This window comes from Schistocerca americana, chromosome 1 (genome assembly GCF_021461395.2).
Source record: "Schistocerca americana isolate TAMUIC-IGC-003095 chromosome 1, iqSchAmer2.1, whole genome shotgun sequence".
Lineage (NCBI taxonomy): Eukaryota > Metazoa > Arthropoda > Insecta > Orthoptera > Acrididae > Schistocerca > Schistocerca americana.
Genome location: NC_060119.1, coordinates 186,100,750 through 186,118,167, shown reverse-complemented (window position 1 = coordinate 186,118,167; position 17,418 = coordinate 186,100,750). Strand labels below are relative to the sequence as shown.

General features: G+C 42.1%; 1 protein-coding gene across 3 annotated transcripts in view; it reads left to right on the top strand.

Annotated features, from left to right (window-relative positions):
• LOC124555517 (protein yippee-like 2) overlaps positions 1–17,418 on the top strand; it is a 609,150-nt gene that overhangs the window by 186,149 nt on the left and 405,583 nt on the right. Inside the window, exon 2 of one of the 3 annotated variants that reach the window (XM_047130443.1) lies at positions 9,508–9,558. The exons of the other annotated variants lie outside the window; for them this stretch is intronic. The gene's annotated coding sequence lies outside the window, so the exon portion shown is untranslated. The remainder of the gene's footprint in view (positions 1–9,507; positions 9,559–17,418) is intronic. 3 annotated transcript variants of the gene reach the window in all.

Sequence of the window (17,418 nt, the reverse complement as noted above, 5' to 3'; positions counted from 1 at the left end):
CAAGATAACTGTGGCTTTGTTCATTGGTGCTGATTTGATCTCAGGTTATGTGCAGTATTACGTTTGCTCTGTATTATGTTCTCGGCTGTCGACTTAGCACTGATGTTCGTAACCACCTCTACGGAGTCTGCGGCGGTAACCTGCCGATGTTGTTACGCTACGACACAAAACTGTAGGCTGCAGTGGTAAATCGCCTTCTAAATATATAGCATAAAATCAGTGATGCTGTGCGCTCTGTAAATGACAGAGTTATCTGTCGGAGAGTCACTTTCACAATTCATGTTTTTTAGTACTATCCAGATAGATCATATGTTACCAAGCAAACATTTTCTGTCTGAGTAACTTAATCTCATTTATCTTTCCTTTCCTTAAACGATATGACTTCGTTAGAGAAGGCTGAATTTTATCAACTAATTTGGAACTAACACCATGTCACCCAGATAGCAAATATTAGTCAGTAACGTGTGTTCCGGGACGGTAGTACAAACAAAATACGACCAGTGAAAGTGTTTTCCCGCCGGTCATATCGTATGTCATTTATGCAATGCACACGAGCAATTGTTCATATTGATGTATGTAAAGGATGATAACAGTGGTACTTGTTTGCATAAATTACGCCGTTTCATTTTGTGTATAGTCTCTCTCCCAACTAATGTAGACGCATTCTTGCAGTTAAATCTCTCACATATGAATGAGACGATATTATGTATACATGGTGAATATTTTACGGCTCTGACATGTGCTTAAGCACAACTTAATATATTGTTTTCAGTATTTTATTATAGGACTGCCATATGCAGGGCATGATGTAAGTGATATTCTCTATCTACGCATTGGTTTTGCTGTTTCCAGTAACCCATACGATAATTGTTACACGGCGTAAACTGCAACAGTGGTTTTTAAAAATAAATATTTTTGCTATCAGAGGCGAACGGGGCCATTTAAAAAATTTACGTGACACTGAACCACAGCTTCGGGAAGTTAATCACATACGTGTAGACATGAACTTATAGTGTATGGGTATGCAGAAGCACTGAATACACTGTCTTCTGCTAGCTAAGGCTAAGTTGGCTGCACTGAGAAAGTGGCTGGTGCCAACAAAGCCCATTCTACATACATCGTTACAGCTTCTACCATCAACCACTGAGTGAACTCTCTTCATAGAGCGAACAGTTTTAGCCAGTAGAGATGTAAAACTACCATAGGTTATTGTAGACCACCGTAAGCAAGCTTACACTATGGCAGTTTTCCGAGTAGACTGGAGCAGTTAGCGTCGTACGCGCGTTACCTATATGTTAGATGTGTTGCATACCTACCAGGCGTTACCCGATATCGATCGCTATGTATACGTATGCGACCAGTGTGTTACTAGAGTTCCATTGAAACCGTTTAACAGTCTAGAAATAGAGTGAGGATACAGAAGGGCCGTGTAACCTTAATAACATTTTTGTTCCATATAATTACCCCCTTGTCTCTTACCTAAAAATAAATTGTTTATAGCAAAACTGAAATTGTCAGTGTTCAGTTCAGCTTTTAGCAGAAAATAATTGATTTGTGACATGAAACAGAGGGATGGTATAGCAAAAATGAAAGGAAAAAACTATATGCATGTATTATACAACAGTAGAAAACGCAATTTCCTTAAAGACAGAACTAAAAAAAAAATCGAAACAAAGATATAGTAAACATCCCTTCAGTACCTCGCCGAGCTTATAGAAAACTTGGTTTCTGTTAGTCCTAAAAACCTTTCGCATCTGTCAATAACAACAGAAAGCTCTTGCCTTCGATCATGATGAACATCCTGGTGAGTACTAAATAATGAGAACAATTGTATAGATTCTCTTCTATGTTTGTGCATGTAAACTGTACTTAGATCAAAGATAATTGCTTTCAAAGCGCAGAGGCCTCGCGGCCAACTAATTTTTATTAGTTATAAAATGCAGTTTATACTCTATAAGGACATAAAATACACAGTAGACTAACACTGAATGATGTGTGGTTCTAATTATATACAAAACAAACAACCTAACAAAGAGAACTCATAAGCTTACGTCTCTTTCTCTACTGACGCTACCAATACTGTAGGTAATTACGAATTTACTACGTCATTTATGTTCCGTACCAAAACTACCGAATCGTACTTCTGGTTGAGCGCAACTCTTAGTAAGTGGTTGTGGTTTCACACTTCTTTGAATTAAAGTTTCCACTGAACTTCACTTCACTTCATAACTCTGCTGTTCCCTACGCTGAAACATGTTCGATTAAAAACAAAAATAAATTATAGTTGCAAGTCTCTCTTCTCTAAAAGGCAAACAACGTTGAACTAGTTACTGAGGCATAATGACTGCAAATGTTAACATTATCATATATATTTAGTGCAGATGTAAATTCAGCAGATGAGTGCCTGGGCTTCTTTTCCGTAGGAAGTAACCACCGGTTAATGCCGTCCGTGAGAACACCAGAACAGTTGCTACTGGCTGCTTAGACACAGACATTTTGCATAACGAATCTATCTAGTAACCGACTCATGTTAGCGAGAAGTGGCCTCCCAGAACTATAAAGACCTGGTTTGTAGCATGTGGCCGAGGCCGCGTTGTTCGTTCGAAGGACTCTAGCGACAGAAAGACATCGCTCCTACACAGGCACGACCAGCCTGCCCGCCTGGGTAACAGAAGCTGCCGACGTACACTAGCACGGGATGAAACTTTCATAGCTGGAATTTGAGCTGAACATGATCTTCAGACTTGGCGCACATGTTGCGGGTTCAAGTATTGTACTCCTCTCAGCAATGTGAGTGAGGGCACGTGAAACAGTCGACAGAGAAGAAGCATTGTTCCCAACGCTTACTGCTCGATTACGGAACTGAATTTCACTTTCTTGTATAATATTTCTATCCAATCGTACATTGTGAGGAAACGGTGGTAGACTTAGTAGGTTTTTACAAAAACAACGACAAAATTTTTTCTGGTAGAAATTGGCTAATTGGTTCTCAAAAAACTCGATTCTCTTTACAATTTATGCACTTTTGCATGCGTTCGAGTTAGTTATGGGAACATGATTTTGAATTCATGAGCGTCTGGAGGTGAATGCTGAGGATGAGGTACAAAGTTGATTTCGGTCGGTATCCCAGCGTACAACAGTCATCTACAGACGTCCAAACACTACATTGGAAGTGTTTCCAGATGATTTGAAGCTGCAGTAAAGATGGAGGGTCTACAGACACCATACTAGCCCTTTCGTGACGTGAGGCCCGTATACGTGGCCCGATTGTCGCGTCACACACACCCAGCGCCGTATCTAGGGAATCGCTTGGAAGATCGACACGAGACGGGGCGCATCCTGACAAGAGGGTAATTTGAGTTCTGGATCGTCAACGGTTTCTTGCTATGCGTCATCATAACAAAGAAAAGAGACACACCAAAGAGTAATTTGCAATTTCGGAAGAGTCTCGTCAAGGAGCTCGTGGGCGACGCCAGGGCTCAACCAACCCATCGAGGAACACTCTGAGCATGGTGACCTACACAGGATGGACGGCCTGTACCATGCTATCGCAAGAATGGACACCAGAAAACAGGGTTACTGTGTCGTTTGCAGTGATCGCTCCAAGCCAGGAGGGCGAAAACGGTCCACCTCTTTTTGCGAAACTTGTCCGCCCAACCCTTCTCTTCATGTGCCTGAGTACTTAACAGGCATCACAAAGTAGCAAAATACCGAAAGGACTTGTAAAATATGGTTGCCTATCGAAAAATCGATATGCCACAGTTGTAAAGTTTGTTTTAAGCTCATTTTATCAAATTTTGTGGTTTATTGACATAAATTACATTTTTCATCCCTCAAAATGGGCTTTTTATTTTTCTTCCCACGGACGTCCCGTAAGAGATAAAATTGTATTTGATATGTCGTTTTAAAGCTAATACTTTAAAGAATGAGATACAACTAATTTTAATATGTCTAATTCAATGCTTCACCTCTCAACTAAAAAAAAAGCAACAAAAAATCAAATTTTTCACTTTTCTTTTTTAACACCACAGCCAAGTCAATAATATATGGAATAATGAAAATAGTATGCCAGTAAAGAGCGTGTTTTAAGCTTCAGTTACAAAAAAATACACCGATAAGGCAAAAACTGAAGATTCTATAAGCGATGAAAGAAACCTAAGGGGTATGGAACCCGCACAGCGCCGCTGAATAGCTCAGCTTTGGGGAAACGCGCTCCGTCCCTAATAATTGTCCCCAGACACTTTTGGTCCGACATTGTATTTGATGAACCAATTGCTAGCTGCTCTTTCCTCGGGAGGCCTTCACATGTGCGCGCTGCACACGTGGCGTGTGTGTAGCTAACAAGGCAGTTCAGGGTCAGAGCAAGGCACGGCCGGAAGGCGGCGGCACTGGTTCCATTTGCATGCTGCCGCCGCTGCTGCCGTTACCTGTTAGCGTTCGTTACGGCTGCCCAGCTAACAGAGCTGCAGGGGCGTCTCGCCCTGGTAATGAACCTTCCGACTGCCGTATATCCTATGTATTACAAGGGCCCATATATAGACCGGGGGAAAATTCCGTGTTTTCATAATTAAAGCTATATGATGATCACGCGAGATCGGAACGTACACAATACGTAGCAAAAGGTCGTGGTATATTGTATAAGTTTACGTCGCCAATAAGCAGTGAAGAAAGAAGGAAATAAAAAAAGTTTGGAGTGAAGGAGACGAGGTACTGGCGGAAGTAAAGCTGTGGAGACGGGCCGTGATTCGTGCTTGGGTAGCTCAGTCGGTAGAGCACTTGCTCGCGAAAGGCAGCGACCCCGAGTTCGAGTCTCGGTCCGGCACACAGTTTTAATCTGGCAGGGAGTTTCATATCGGCGCACACTCCGGTTCAGAGTGAAAAATTCATTAAGGAGGAAGTATTTCGCGCGGTCAGAATATCCATATGTAAGTTGTACTGATTCTCTTAAGGCTGTGGTTGCTGTAGCCAGATGACCTCGGCAAAGGTCGTCTGATATCGTCGGCCGACTGCCTTCGATCCGATCTCTTTTGTCAGTTTTCGGCAGTGTGAATGCCACGAGGCTTATATGCTTAGAGACCTGCATTGCGGTTTTTGCTATAAAAATAACGTCGAATGCGTGTAAATGAACTCTGTTACGAGAAGAACATGGCAGTTACCAACCGTGCTAACAATGAGAATAAAGAGAGAAACGTGGCGTTATATATTCCAGATGATTTATGGTGACATTAAAAAGCTATCCAACTTCGGAAAAGACATTCAGCGTAAGAGAGGCCAGTCGTAACCATCCGTAACTTTTGTACATTTCATCCACACGCAACCATCACAAACACTGTTTTATTATTGGAATGAAAATATATTTTGCTTAAAAAAAAAAAAAAAACCCTTCCTTGAAAAGTTAAGGCTGCACTAATCTGTTACTAATTCCAATTGTACTAGAGTTATACTCAGCAGAGGTTCTGACACTAAGCCACTTGAAATAATATAATGAGCAGGCTACAGATTTTTTTTCAGTGGTTGTCCTCAAAAACCATCTGCATTGTTCAATTTGCGCAATTAGTTAATATGATAAGTTTCATTTACTTTCGGTTAACATATTTTTTATACTTAAGAAAGAAACGATGTTGCAGATTTGAAACGAAAACTATTTTTAAAAAATCGAATTGTACTTTACAAATCGTTTCACAATATCGAAAAAGTACATTCCTCATTCCGCAAATTTAATGTGTTACACTCTGTGAAGTTTATAACATTGTTTTACGTGCGTGTATCAAATGGTTCAAATGGCTCTGAGCACTATGGGACTTAACATCTGAGGTCATCAATCCCCTAGAACTTAGAACTACTTAAACCTAACTAACCTAACGACATCACACACATCCATGCCCGAGGCAAGATTCGAACCTGCGACAGTAGCAGTCGCGCAGTTCCGGTCCGCCTAGAACCACTCGGCTACCGCGGCCGGCCGTGCGTGTATGTCGGCCGAGTGGTCATAAGAAAACAAACTGATTGGACCCTTTACGAGATGTGTACGTTTCGGCGTTGATCTGTAGCAGCGAGACGGCGCGCTTACTGGCCTACTGATTTGAAACGATCGGCCGATGCGTTGGCGGAACCTCACCGTTGGACTGCCACTGAGACTGCAGCCTTGGTCTATCTGAGTGGAATAGACAACGTAGATCACAAGCGCCAATGTTCGGTATAAGGTGTCTGTGTTATTCTACGTGGGTTAACTATCGCTTTTAGAGGACGTGACTAAAAATCCTCACTTTCCTGAGACCCTAAAGAAGCGTCAGTCAGAATAACAGTATTTTCAGCCGTTGCGGGAAGTCCCCCATAAAGTAGCTCAATTTAAAGTTGAAATTCTAAAGAATAAACAGACGTCTAGCGTACAGGCGCCCATTAAGTTTTCCTGTATTGAAATGAAATGTCGCAGCACTGTAAAGCAAATGTAAAGCTTGTAAGCACACTTTTCCGATCTGTTCATCCACACTTTTTAAAATATAAATCTAAATGAAAATAAACTCTGTATATTCTTCAATAAAATTTAGAACGCTGCGCTCCTTTATATCACCTATTCAAATCTCTCTTCAGTGTATAAAGCAAGAAATCAAAATAGTCCTAGCTTGGCGCAGCCAATACTCATCAGTCCATTTAGAATAGAAGGCAACGGCTGACTTCATTACGAAACAATGTTAACTTCCTTTATTTGAAAGCAACTTCTGGCAGCGAAATTTGCCTCTTCGTTTTCTGTCCCCAATTTTCACAGCGTCCATCGCACCCACGCCAGTTTTCAGGGTATTCAGTCACCCAATATGCGATCCTGGGTGACGACTCATCCGTCCTTTGCCAGTCAGTAGAACAAAGTATATGTTAACGCGCTGATTAGTGAAAGGAATTTGTCCGCTTGTTCCCATTTTTCTACACCCAACAGCGGACGCATTTTTTCGTAGAACGTCTTTAGTTTTAAATTACTATTCTAGGGGGAATAAAAGAATCGGATGTAAATGAATAGCAACCAAGTACAGTGGTTCAAGAAGGGAGGAGCGGTTCGTTGCGTTCGGACCTCTGTATTTTACAGTGAAAGTAGTTTTGGAATCAGGAAACAACTTAAAACCAACAAGGCTGACTAAATGTTTTCAAGCGACAGCAAATTTTGTATTCGCACTTACAGTCCTAATTACTTGGCATCTGACGTCTACGGCCCAAAATTACGACAGTTAATTCGGCGTGAAGCCATCACAGCGCCTAACTGTCCACAGCGGTAGGAAACCGCTTTAAAGTGTCTCTCTCCTACAAAACTCGTGTACAAATTCTGAAATTCACGTATTGTACAGATTTCTATAGTTTCTCTAAGTGTGTCAGAAATTCGTTCTTAGAATGAATTAAATTCAGAATTTAATTTTTTTTTATATTGGGCGAAATTTTCGCTCCCCCAAAAGTTTACTACTTGCTAACGGGCAAGCGCACTGCTTTGAGCAGAAGTGGCAACTTAGTGAGAACCGACACTCCTATTGGAGTGTTTCTGGCGAGAGAATTGGTGACCCGCTAGTTGTCGTAGACCAACTAAGGTAAAGAGAGCAATAAATGAAATTTGCTTCGAAAATTTCGCTAAGTACATAATCAATGTCGCTAAGCACATGGTCAATGTCAGTGAATTTTGAACTTCATCGTTAAGTATTTACTGTTATGGTAATTGTTGATAAATAGTAATTAGTGATCATTTGTGATTCCCGAAAGAATTAATACTTTCGGAACTACGTAAATATTTTTATGTAATATGATAGGTCTTGCCTCCATCATCCATCACGCCTGGATTATTCACAAATGAATAAGTGGAACGTAAACATTAAACTGAATCATGCAAATTTCAGGTATGGATAATGCATTGTGCAGAATACAGTGAACTACAAAACCACAATTATTTACACGACCATATTAAGTACATATCATTTATTTGAGTTGTTTTAGTTTTTAGTGTTCGTATACAAATATAGAATTTACTTTAAAAAATATCACAAAACTACTTTCATCATGGCAGTATAACAGAGGTAGTGTTGGGATACATACGGTGACAAGTGTAATTTTACTTATGTCCGAAACAGGCTTATATCTGTTGAAGTTATTTTATTGGTCTTGACGCAGGCGCTGGGCTAAGACATTTTTCATTTATTAGTGTGTATCACTTCTGTAGAAGGCTATATTGTTATAGCAGAAACCATGGGCAAGATTTAAAATAAACGTAACTTAGTGCAACTGTGAGCTGTTTTTCATTCGATGCAATGCCAATTTTCACAAAATTGTTCTTAAACCTTACAATGTCAATAAAAAGATAAACAATGGATCCAACAATCGTTGTGTCACTATAACACAAGTAATTGAACTCTTTCTACAATTTTAAATGTTTGTTTCGGCTTCTTTCAACTGTCTAAGCTACAGCGTAAAGAAGGCACTATTTGCAGATGAGTGCTTCTTCTAACCAGTTTACTGTAGAACGTATCTTGTGCTTGTTGGTGCTTTGTGAAAGACGGTATTCATCTTTTCTGTCATCCTCGTCAGTTTCCTTTTGACTACATCACAAAAAGATTTACACTCTGGAAGATATAAACTTACAGCGTAGCATTTGTGTACCAACCTCATACGGATTAGGGACATTACCTGACATTTACTGAGAAATTAAAACCGACACAGCAGCTACAATTTACCCTCTTAAAATTCCCTACCTCCCAATCTTCAGATGTTCTTCCATGAGCTAGCGCCAATCGATCATAGGGTGTAGTAAATAGTTAATATTAACCACGACCTTGCAGATGCTTCTGTAGTGACATTGAGTAGTTTCATTATCTGCTGGTTATACGTTGCATTCAAAATTTTTCCAAAACTATGTGCATATAAATTATTTTATTTACTCTGGAATTATCTCTGGAACACAGTTCGATTGTCACCTCATTTTCCATGTTTTTATTTGTGTTGTCGTTGCCCCACATTAAACAGTTCACATTGACACCTAGAGTACAGTTCCTCCAGACAAGCTCCGTATATTTTAAATATTTGGACATCCATCTTAATCGAATGTGACATTATCACACTGAAATATAAGGCGACCAATGTGGTTTTTTTTTCCCTCTTTATCTCAAGTAAAGAAAATATTAGCGCTCAGAGACTGTTTTCAGTTCCATAAAAATACTCATTGACATAAACTGGGTATGCATATCTGAGTTTCTTCCCTCTGCAGTTTTATGAAATACTGTAAGGTTTTTTTTTATCTGCGATTCCTGTTATATTTTCAGCAGAGCAATTACATTCATTGTTGTATTATACTTTCAGTAGAGCAAAGATTCATTATTGTACCAGTCAGCTAGATAATAATTGGAAAAGCGGCAATTTTAAAATATTTTGTCGTCTACCACTCATAACCCTTTAGATATTGAGTGAAAGAATGAAAACAATCTGTGTTCATATCAATTCAACAAACATATTAACTGTTGCGGATGGCTTCTTTTGTTGCAGGTACTGCATCACGCTGTTCTCGATTTTAGTACCAGTAATGGCAGCCTGGTGGTAAGAGATTGCGGCTGCGACTTTGAAATAATGTAATATAGTTTCCTCGATCACGTTCCAAAGTATAACTAGTATGTAGTCGCGCGCAAGGCGAAGTGCATGTTTGCAGGCGCAATTGCAAGAAGAAATACTCAGACAGTTTCTTTAGCGAGGGCAACCATCGGGAAAATTCAGTGTATTAGTTGACAAAGGTGACTGTGGGCGTACCTGTTGCAGGAATTATACTTGGCCTAGGCACAGAGTGCAGCGATATTGACATCCAAGTTGCCTTTCTTTCCTTGTGTTTCACAGTGTAGCGTCAACGTAAAACGCCAAACGCCACCGAGCGAGCTGGTTCAGTGGTAAGACACTGTACTAAAGGTCAGGACGACGACGGTCCAAATCTTCTTTCGGGCATCCTGATGCAGGTTTTTGTGTGGTTTTCCTAAATCGCTTAAGGTGAATGTCAAGGTGTTACCTTTAAAAGAGACTGTTTCCTTTCTCATCCATACCTAATCCGAGATAGTGGTACCTCTGTAATGAACTTATCATCCGCGGAAAGTTAAATTTTTTTTCCCAAGGGTTTACCTTCATGGGGAGTTGAAACTAACTATTGTTAACTTCGTCACTTTCCTTGCAGACATGTAGAAGAGTAGAGGGCAACATCAGGATTTAACTTTGTATATACGATGGGCGCAGACTCGAATTTGGGAAGGGTGTGAAATGAAATCGCGCTTTTCAAAGAAATAATCGCCACATTTATTTTAATGACTTTCAGGAAACCATGGGAAACCGAAAGCTGGATGGCAGGCGACGGGGGTATGCAACCCCTTGCTGCAGATGGCGATTCCATTGTACTGAGCACTGCGCCAGCTCGTGTGGTAAGGAGGGTAGGGATGGCAGTGCGGATGGAAAGAGGTAAAATAAGTTAGCGAGTGGAAATCGTGGCGCTGTTACATTACATGACGATGTTGTCAGAAATAAGTCAGGATTGTCGTAAAACACAATCGCGAACGATGTGACAGACGCACGTAATGAATGAATCCATAGGTGTCAGAGATCGTCGCAGATAATAGTGGCTGTATAACAAACTATCCACGAAGGAAGATGTACAGGATATTAAAAGAAAAGTGTTCCATATTTTGGGAGGTGGTACTTTGGACGAAAACAAGGAAATAATTCAGTAAACATGGGCTCTAAAACGCATACCTGTAGAGAAGGTGACAGAAGTCACGAGATAGCGATACTATGCATATAAAAGGGCAGTGTGTTGGTCGAGCTGTCATTTGCAGTCAGGTGATTTATCTACAAAGGTTTCCGACGTGATTATGACCGGATGTCGGAAATTAAGACTTCGGTCTGAGTGTCATTACTAACAGTACGACTTCACTTTCAGCGCCTCTTTTTGGCTCGTGACATATTGGTTGGCCTCTAGAGCCCTGGAGAACCGTGCCCTGCTCAGCTGAGCCCGATTTCAGTCGGTAAGAGCTGGTGATAGAGTTCGAGTGTGGCACACACCCTACAAAACAGTTGATCCAAGTTGGCAACAAGACACTGTACAAGCTGCTGGTGGCTCTGTAATGGTCTGGGCTGTGTTTAGACGGAATAGACTGGGTCTCAGTTCGAACATAACTGATCATTGAGTGGTAATGGCTATTTCGGCTACTTGGAGACCATTTGCAACCACTCATGGACGTAAACTACTCAAACAATAATCCAATTTTTATGGATAACAGCTGCCCCTGTGGCCGAGCGGTTCTAGGCGCTTCAGTCTGGAGCCGCGCAGGTTCGAATCCTGCCTCGGGCGTGGATGTGTGTGATGTCCTTAGGTTAGTTGGGCTTAAGTAGTTCTAAGCACTAGGGGACTGATGACATCAGATGTTAAAGTTCCATAGTGCTTAGAGCCATTTGAACCATTTTATGGACAACAGTGCACCATATCACCGGACCACAATTGTTCGCGACTGGTTTAAAGCATATTCTGGACAATTCGAACGAATTATTTGGCCACCCAGACCGCCTGCCATGAATCCTATCGAACATTTAAGTGACCTTATCGTGAGGTCAGTTCATGCAAAAATCGTGTGTTGCAACATTTCGCATTTATGGACGGCTACAGAGGCAGGTTGACTCAATATTTCTGTAGTGGACTTCCAACGATTTGCTGAGCCCATGCTACGTCGAGTTGCTGCACTAGCCGGCTAAAGATGGGCGACACGATATTAGGACATATCCCATGACTGCTATCACGTGAGGGTGTGAGCACATACTACGATCGATCTACGTGACGCAGAAACAAATGAGGACACATTCTTGCGTTAGTGTTCATGGGTACTTGCTAAAGCAGAAATTAAAACGTGCAAGTAGTAGTTATCGTTATTAACATCACACCTAAGAGTACCACCTCTCAACGATCTTACCGCATTGTTCTTTCTGCAGTGCGGCTTATTCTCTTACCAAATTCGTAGCACTGTAGGACTTTCAGCGTAGCTGAATTAGTAATCAGCCGTTACCAAGTAAACGTCTCCGAAAATTCTTATCTAACGTCATCATCCTTGATAAGAATTGCTTAGATTATTTTCAGCTAATTTAATTAGTAACTATGCTCCTTAACATAACGGGTAACGGCTTTCAACAGGGGCTTTTAGTTTGAGTAAACACACTTCCGTGCCCTCATCACTGTATTTTATGGCCGTAGGTCCACAGCGCTACATTTCCGACTGTGGTTACTTGGAAAGCTTTCGACAATCAGACGTTTCCTACCCTGCTTTGACCTTATTATCACGTTGTTTCTGTCCACCATGTACATACAGGACTCGTAAGTCAATGTTGGCCTCTCTTTCACTGTTTCTGGATGTGTGTATGACACTGGTAAATATACAAAATGTCCTAGGAGGAATGGTCGGTATTCAGGGATACGATAGGAACGAAACAAGAAAAGCCTAGGAGACATGGGCTCTAAAATCACAGAGCTATGAACACTTATTCAGTTGAAGAGATGTTTTTCACAGTAGCTTCCATGTTTGACATTTTTTCTTGTTTGCGTACATAATACCACGTCTCAAAATATGGGAAGTATTGAGATGAAGAAGTGCTCATAGCTCTTAAGTCATGCATTTTTAGCCCATGTTAAATAGACATTTTTGCTTCGAATAATCGTTCCTGTCACATCCTAGAACATTGACCAATCTTGTAGGGGCACCCTGTATATACCAGCAATCGATATCATTGGTATTAATATACTGGCAGTAGTTTAATGAGTATGAACATCTATATATATTTCTAAGTCAATAGGTCTGACATTGACAGATTAGTGAACAAGTCAGTAATGGAACAGATATTTACCGATAGCCTTTTGAGATACTCAGTTTGAAAGCTGGTTTTGGGTTCAGCAAGCATCTGTGATCCTTCAATGTACTCTTCTGGCATTTTCTGAAATAAATGATTATGTGCTGTGAAAGGCTGCTTGTAATGGCGAATGAACATTGTAGATAATATTGATTCTCAGATTATATGAAAATATTAGCCGCAGATGTAATGTAAATTATTTACGCTGACCGTGCACATGTAGGATGATCACTGAAAATATTCAAAAAAGAGGAAAACATTTAGTGCTCACAACTGAATGTAGCAGGCATATTATTCAAAAATGGTTCAAATGGCTCTGAGCACTATGGGACTTAACTTCTGAGGTCATCAGTCCCCTAGAACTTAGAACTACTTAAACCTAACTAACCTAAGGACATCACACACATCCATGCCCGAGGCAGGATTCGAACCTGCGACCGTAGCGGTCGCGCGGTTCCAGACTGTAGCGCCTAGAACCGCTCGGCCATATGAATATTATTTACTCATTTTTAGTTTGTTTCAAGAGTAATAATACCGACAGTCGTGAATATTTCTTTCGTATATAACATTGACGTCAAGGAGACGTCATAGTTCCATGGCAGATGTTCTTGCTGATCGTGTAACAGCGATCTTTACAGGAAATGCTCAATATGTCCATCATCATTCCTCAACAATAGCTGTAGTCGAGGAATAATGTTGTGAACAGCATTGTAAAGCATGTGCGGAGTTATGGCGTCGGATGTTGTCTTTCAGCATCCCTAGAGATGTCGGTCGATCAGGTAACCCCAAAGCCAATAATCGCACGGACTGATGTCTGGGGACCTGTGAGGCCAAGCATGACGAAAGTGGCGGCTGAGCACACGATCATTACCAAACGACGCGCGCAAGAGATCTTTCACGCGTCTAGCAATATGTTTTTTTTTTAGTTTTCAAATTTATACTGACTTTTTGATCACCCGGGATATGTAGATTTCGCGCCCGTCGCGTAAGGGTGGCGCTGTGAGCATGCAAATCAGATTTGCTGTAATGGTAGTGAGCGTTAGTTATCTTTGAGATAGAACGTGATGTCAACACATCTTAGTCAAGAATTCCTTTAAGGCGACAAAGACGCCATTATCGACATCTCGCTGGGTTTGAATGAGGTAGTGTAACAGGGCCACGAGAAGCTGGATGCTTCTTCTGTGATATTACATAAAGACTTGGCAGGATTACTGGCACGTCGGTCACGAGAATCTGCGGTCGCTAGAAGGCCGGGCTCCGGGGAGCCACGTGGCACTACCGAGAGGAAGGCCATCGTGTTCGGCTTACAGGTCTGGCGTGTCGTACTGCATCTGCAGCAGCAAATTGAGCAGTAGTTGGCGCCGCAGAGACACAGTGTACTGTTACTAATTGGCGTGCATTCCACAGACCCCAATCTACCGCCATTTGCGACTTCAGTGGTGTCAAGCGAGAGCTCATTGGAGAATGAGGTGGAGGTCCGTTAGTTTTTCTGAAGGAAGCTGGTTCTGTCCCGGTGCCAAAGACGGCCGTTTTATGATTACGAGGAAGCCAGTTGAGTGCCTACAACCAACCTGTCTGCGTGCTAGATGAAGGTCGAATGACTTTCAATTCTTCCGCTTCATAAACTGAGAGGAGGGCGCCGTAGACGGTCCCTGTTGTGATTCTGACATCAGATACTATTTTCGTGCGACTACAACAACAGCTACGAGAATTTGGTACGTTTGCAACTCTGTTAACTGTGCTGTTCTTCGGACGTGCCGCACTCCGAACATCGAAGAGGACGTCCTCCGTCACGTAGAAGGGACTCCGATGACGAGTGGTGGAAACACTACCCATGCCATGGACTAGCACACAGGTCATAGCCCATTGCCTCTGCTGTGTACATACCGTGAGGTAGGAGATCTGAAAGTGATCCGACCTTCAAACTTGTTTTACATCCAAACGGTACATTTCCGGACTAGCGTTCCGTGTTAAAACTTAATCTACTGCCTCCCCTCTGCAATCCGTAGACGCCTGTAATAAAAATTGTGAAACCCCTTGTATACGTGATGTAGTGGATACGTCGTGTGCTCAGTGAGGCTGTTAGCAAATGAAGCAGATACTTACAAGGGAACCTCCCCATCGCACCCCCCTCAGATTTAGTTATAATTTGGCACAGTGGATAGGCCCTGAAAAACTGAACACAGATCGATCGAGAAAACAGGAAGAAGTTGTGTGCAACTATGAAAAAATAACCAAAATATACAAACTGAGTAGTCCATGCGCAAGGTAGGCAATATCAAGGCAAATGTGAACAGAGGAGCGCCGTGGTCCCTTGGTTTGCGTGAGCAGCTGCGAAGCGAGAGGTCCTTGGTTCAAGCCTTCCCTCGAGTGAGAATTTTAATTTTTTATTTCCGGTTTACATGACAAACTCTTATGTTTTCATCACTTTTTTGGGAGTGACTATCACATCCACAAGAAAACCTAAATCGGGCAAGGTAGAAGAATCTTTTTACCTATTCGCGAAGTGTATAAGTTAGGTGGGTCGACAAAATATTCCTGTCATGTGACGCACATGCCGTCGCCAGTGTCGCATAGAATATATCAGACGTGTTTTCCTGTGGAGGAATCGGTTGACCTATGACCTTGCGATCAAATGTTTTCGGTTCCCATTGCAGAGGCACGTCCTTTCGTCTACTAATCGCACTGTACTGCGGTGCGGTTGCAAAACACAGACACTAAACTTATTACAGTGAACAGGGACGTAAATGAACGAACGGACAGATCATAACTTTGCGAAAATAAAGAAAGTAAAATTTTCACTCGAGGGAAGACTTGAACCTAGGACCTTCCGTTCCGCAGCTGCTCACGCTAACCACGGGACCACGGCGCTCCTCAGTTCTCACTTTCCTTGATGTTGCATATCTTGAGCATGGATTACTCAGTTTGTAGATTTTGCTTATTATTTTCATAGTTCCACACAACTTCTTCCTGTTTTCTCGATTGATCTGTGTTCAGTTTTTCAAGGCCTATCCACTGTGCCATCTTATAACTAAATGTGAGGGGGGTGCGATGGGGAGGTTCCCTTGTTAGGAGAATGAAGCAACGCTTGAGTACTGTAGCGAATTGTAGGAAGAACTTGGAAGAAGCGATGATCGGTGCCGGCAGTGGCAGTAGTACTTGAAAGTGAATACACTGACGCGAAAAAAAATACCGCAACAGGAAAAAATAATTAATGTATAATAATGAAATTTTGGGAATACATTTGTCTAGGTGATATACTTCAGTGATCACAGGTTAATGTAAGCGCGAGAGAAACCATTGCAAATGTGAAATGCTGGTATAACTGGTTTAACTGCCAAAATGGTCAATGCAAGCAACAATCCCTAGAAGCCTGCAATAGGATTGTGAAAACCCTGTATGCACTCTTACGCCAAAAAAAAGTGACGTACCACGACGGAATTACCCGAATGGGCCGGAAATCGATAGATGTGGTTTAATTTACAGACTGGAAATGATTACAAATTCAGAAAATTTGGATGCTCGGCAATAAGAAAGAGCTTCACAAACTGAGCTAGTGAGTGACGGGTTGGCACACCTTTGTTTCTTACGCATGCAGTTATTCGGCTTGGCATTGATTGATATAGTTGTTGGATGCCCTCGTGAGGGATATCGTGCAAAATTCTGTCAAATTGGCACGTTAGATCATCCATATCCCACCCTAGTTGGAGCGCCGTGCCCATAATGATCCGTATATTCTCACCTGGGGAGAGATCTATGTTGCTGGACCAAGGTAGGGTTTGACAAGCACGAAGACATGTAGCTGAAATGTAAGCCCAGGCGCCATGAAGGGCAACAAAATGGGCCGCAGAATATTGTCGACGTACCGCTGTGTGTAAGGCTGCTGCAGATAATAACCAGAGGAGCCCTGCTACGAAATGAAATGACACCGCAGGCTCTTGATTGTTGGATTGTATGGCGGGCGACAGTGAGATTGTTATCCCACCAGTGTTCAGGCCGTCTCCAGGCTCTCGGGATTCAGTTCGAAGCAGAGTTTGTCACTGAAGACAGTTAAAACCCAGTCAATGAGATTCCAGGCCGAAGACATGTCTGGAGACGCTCCAGGCAGTAGTGAATACCAGCCTGAGTGTCCCCCACCATACCTCCTGACAGCTAGGAGCGATGGTCTGGGTTGCCATTTCTTTTCATAGCAGGACCCCTATGGTTGTCATCCGTGGCACCTTCACAGCACAATATTCGACGACCCGTTTTGTTGTCCTTCATGGCACGCGATACTGGGTTTACATTTCAGCAAGATAATGCCCGTCCGCACAGAGCGAGAGTTTCTACTGATTGTCTGCATGCTTGCCAAACCCTACCTTGGCCAGAAAGATCACCGCATCTATCCGCAATTGATAAAGTTTGGAACATTATGGTCAGGGCCCTCCAACCAGATCGGGACTTTGACGATATAACTTGCCATTTGGATAGCCTTTGGCACAATATCCGTCGGGAGGACAACTAGCAATTCATTGTCAAGCAGAATAAATGCTA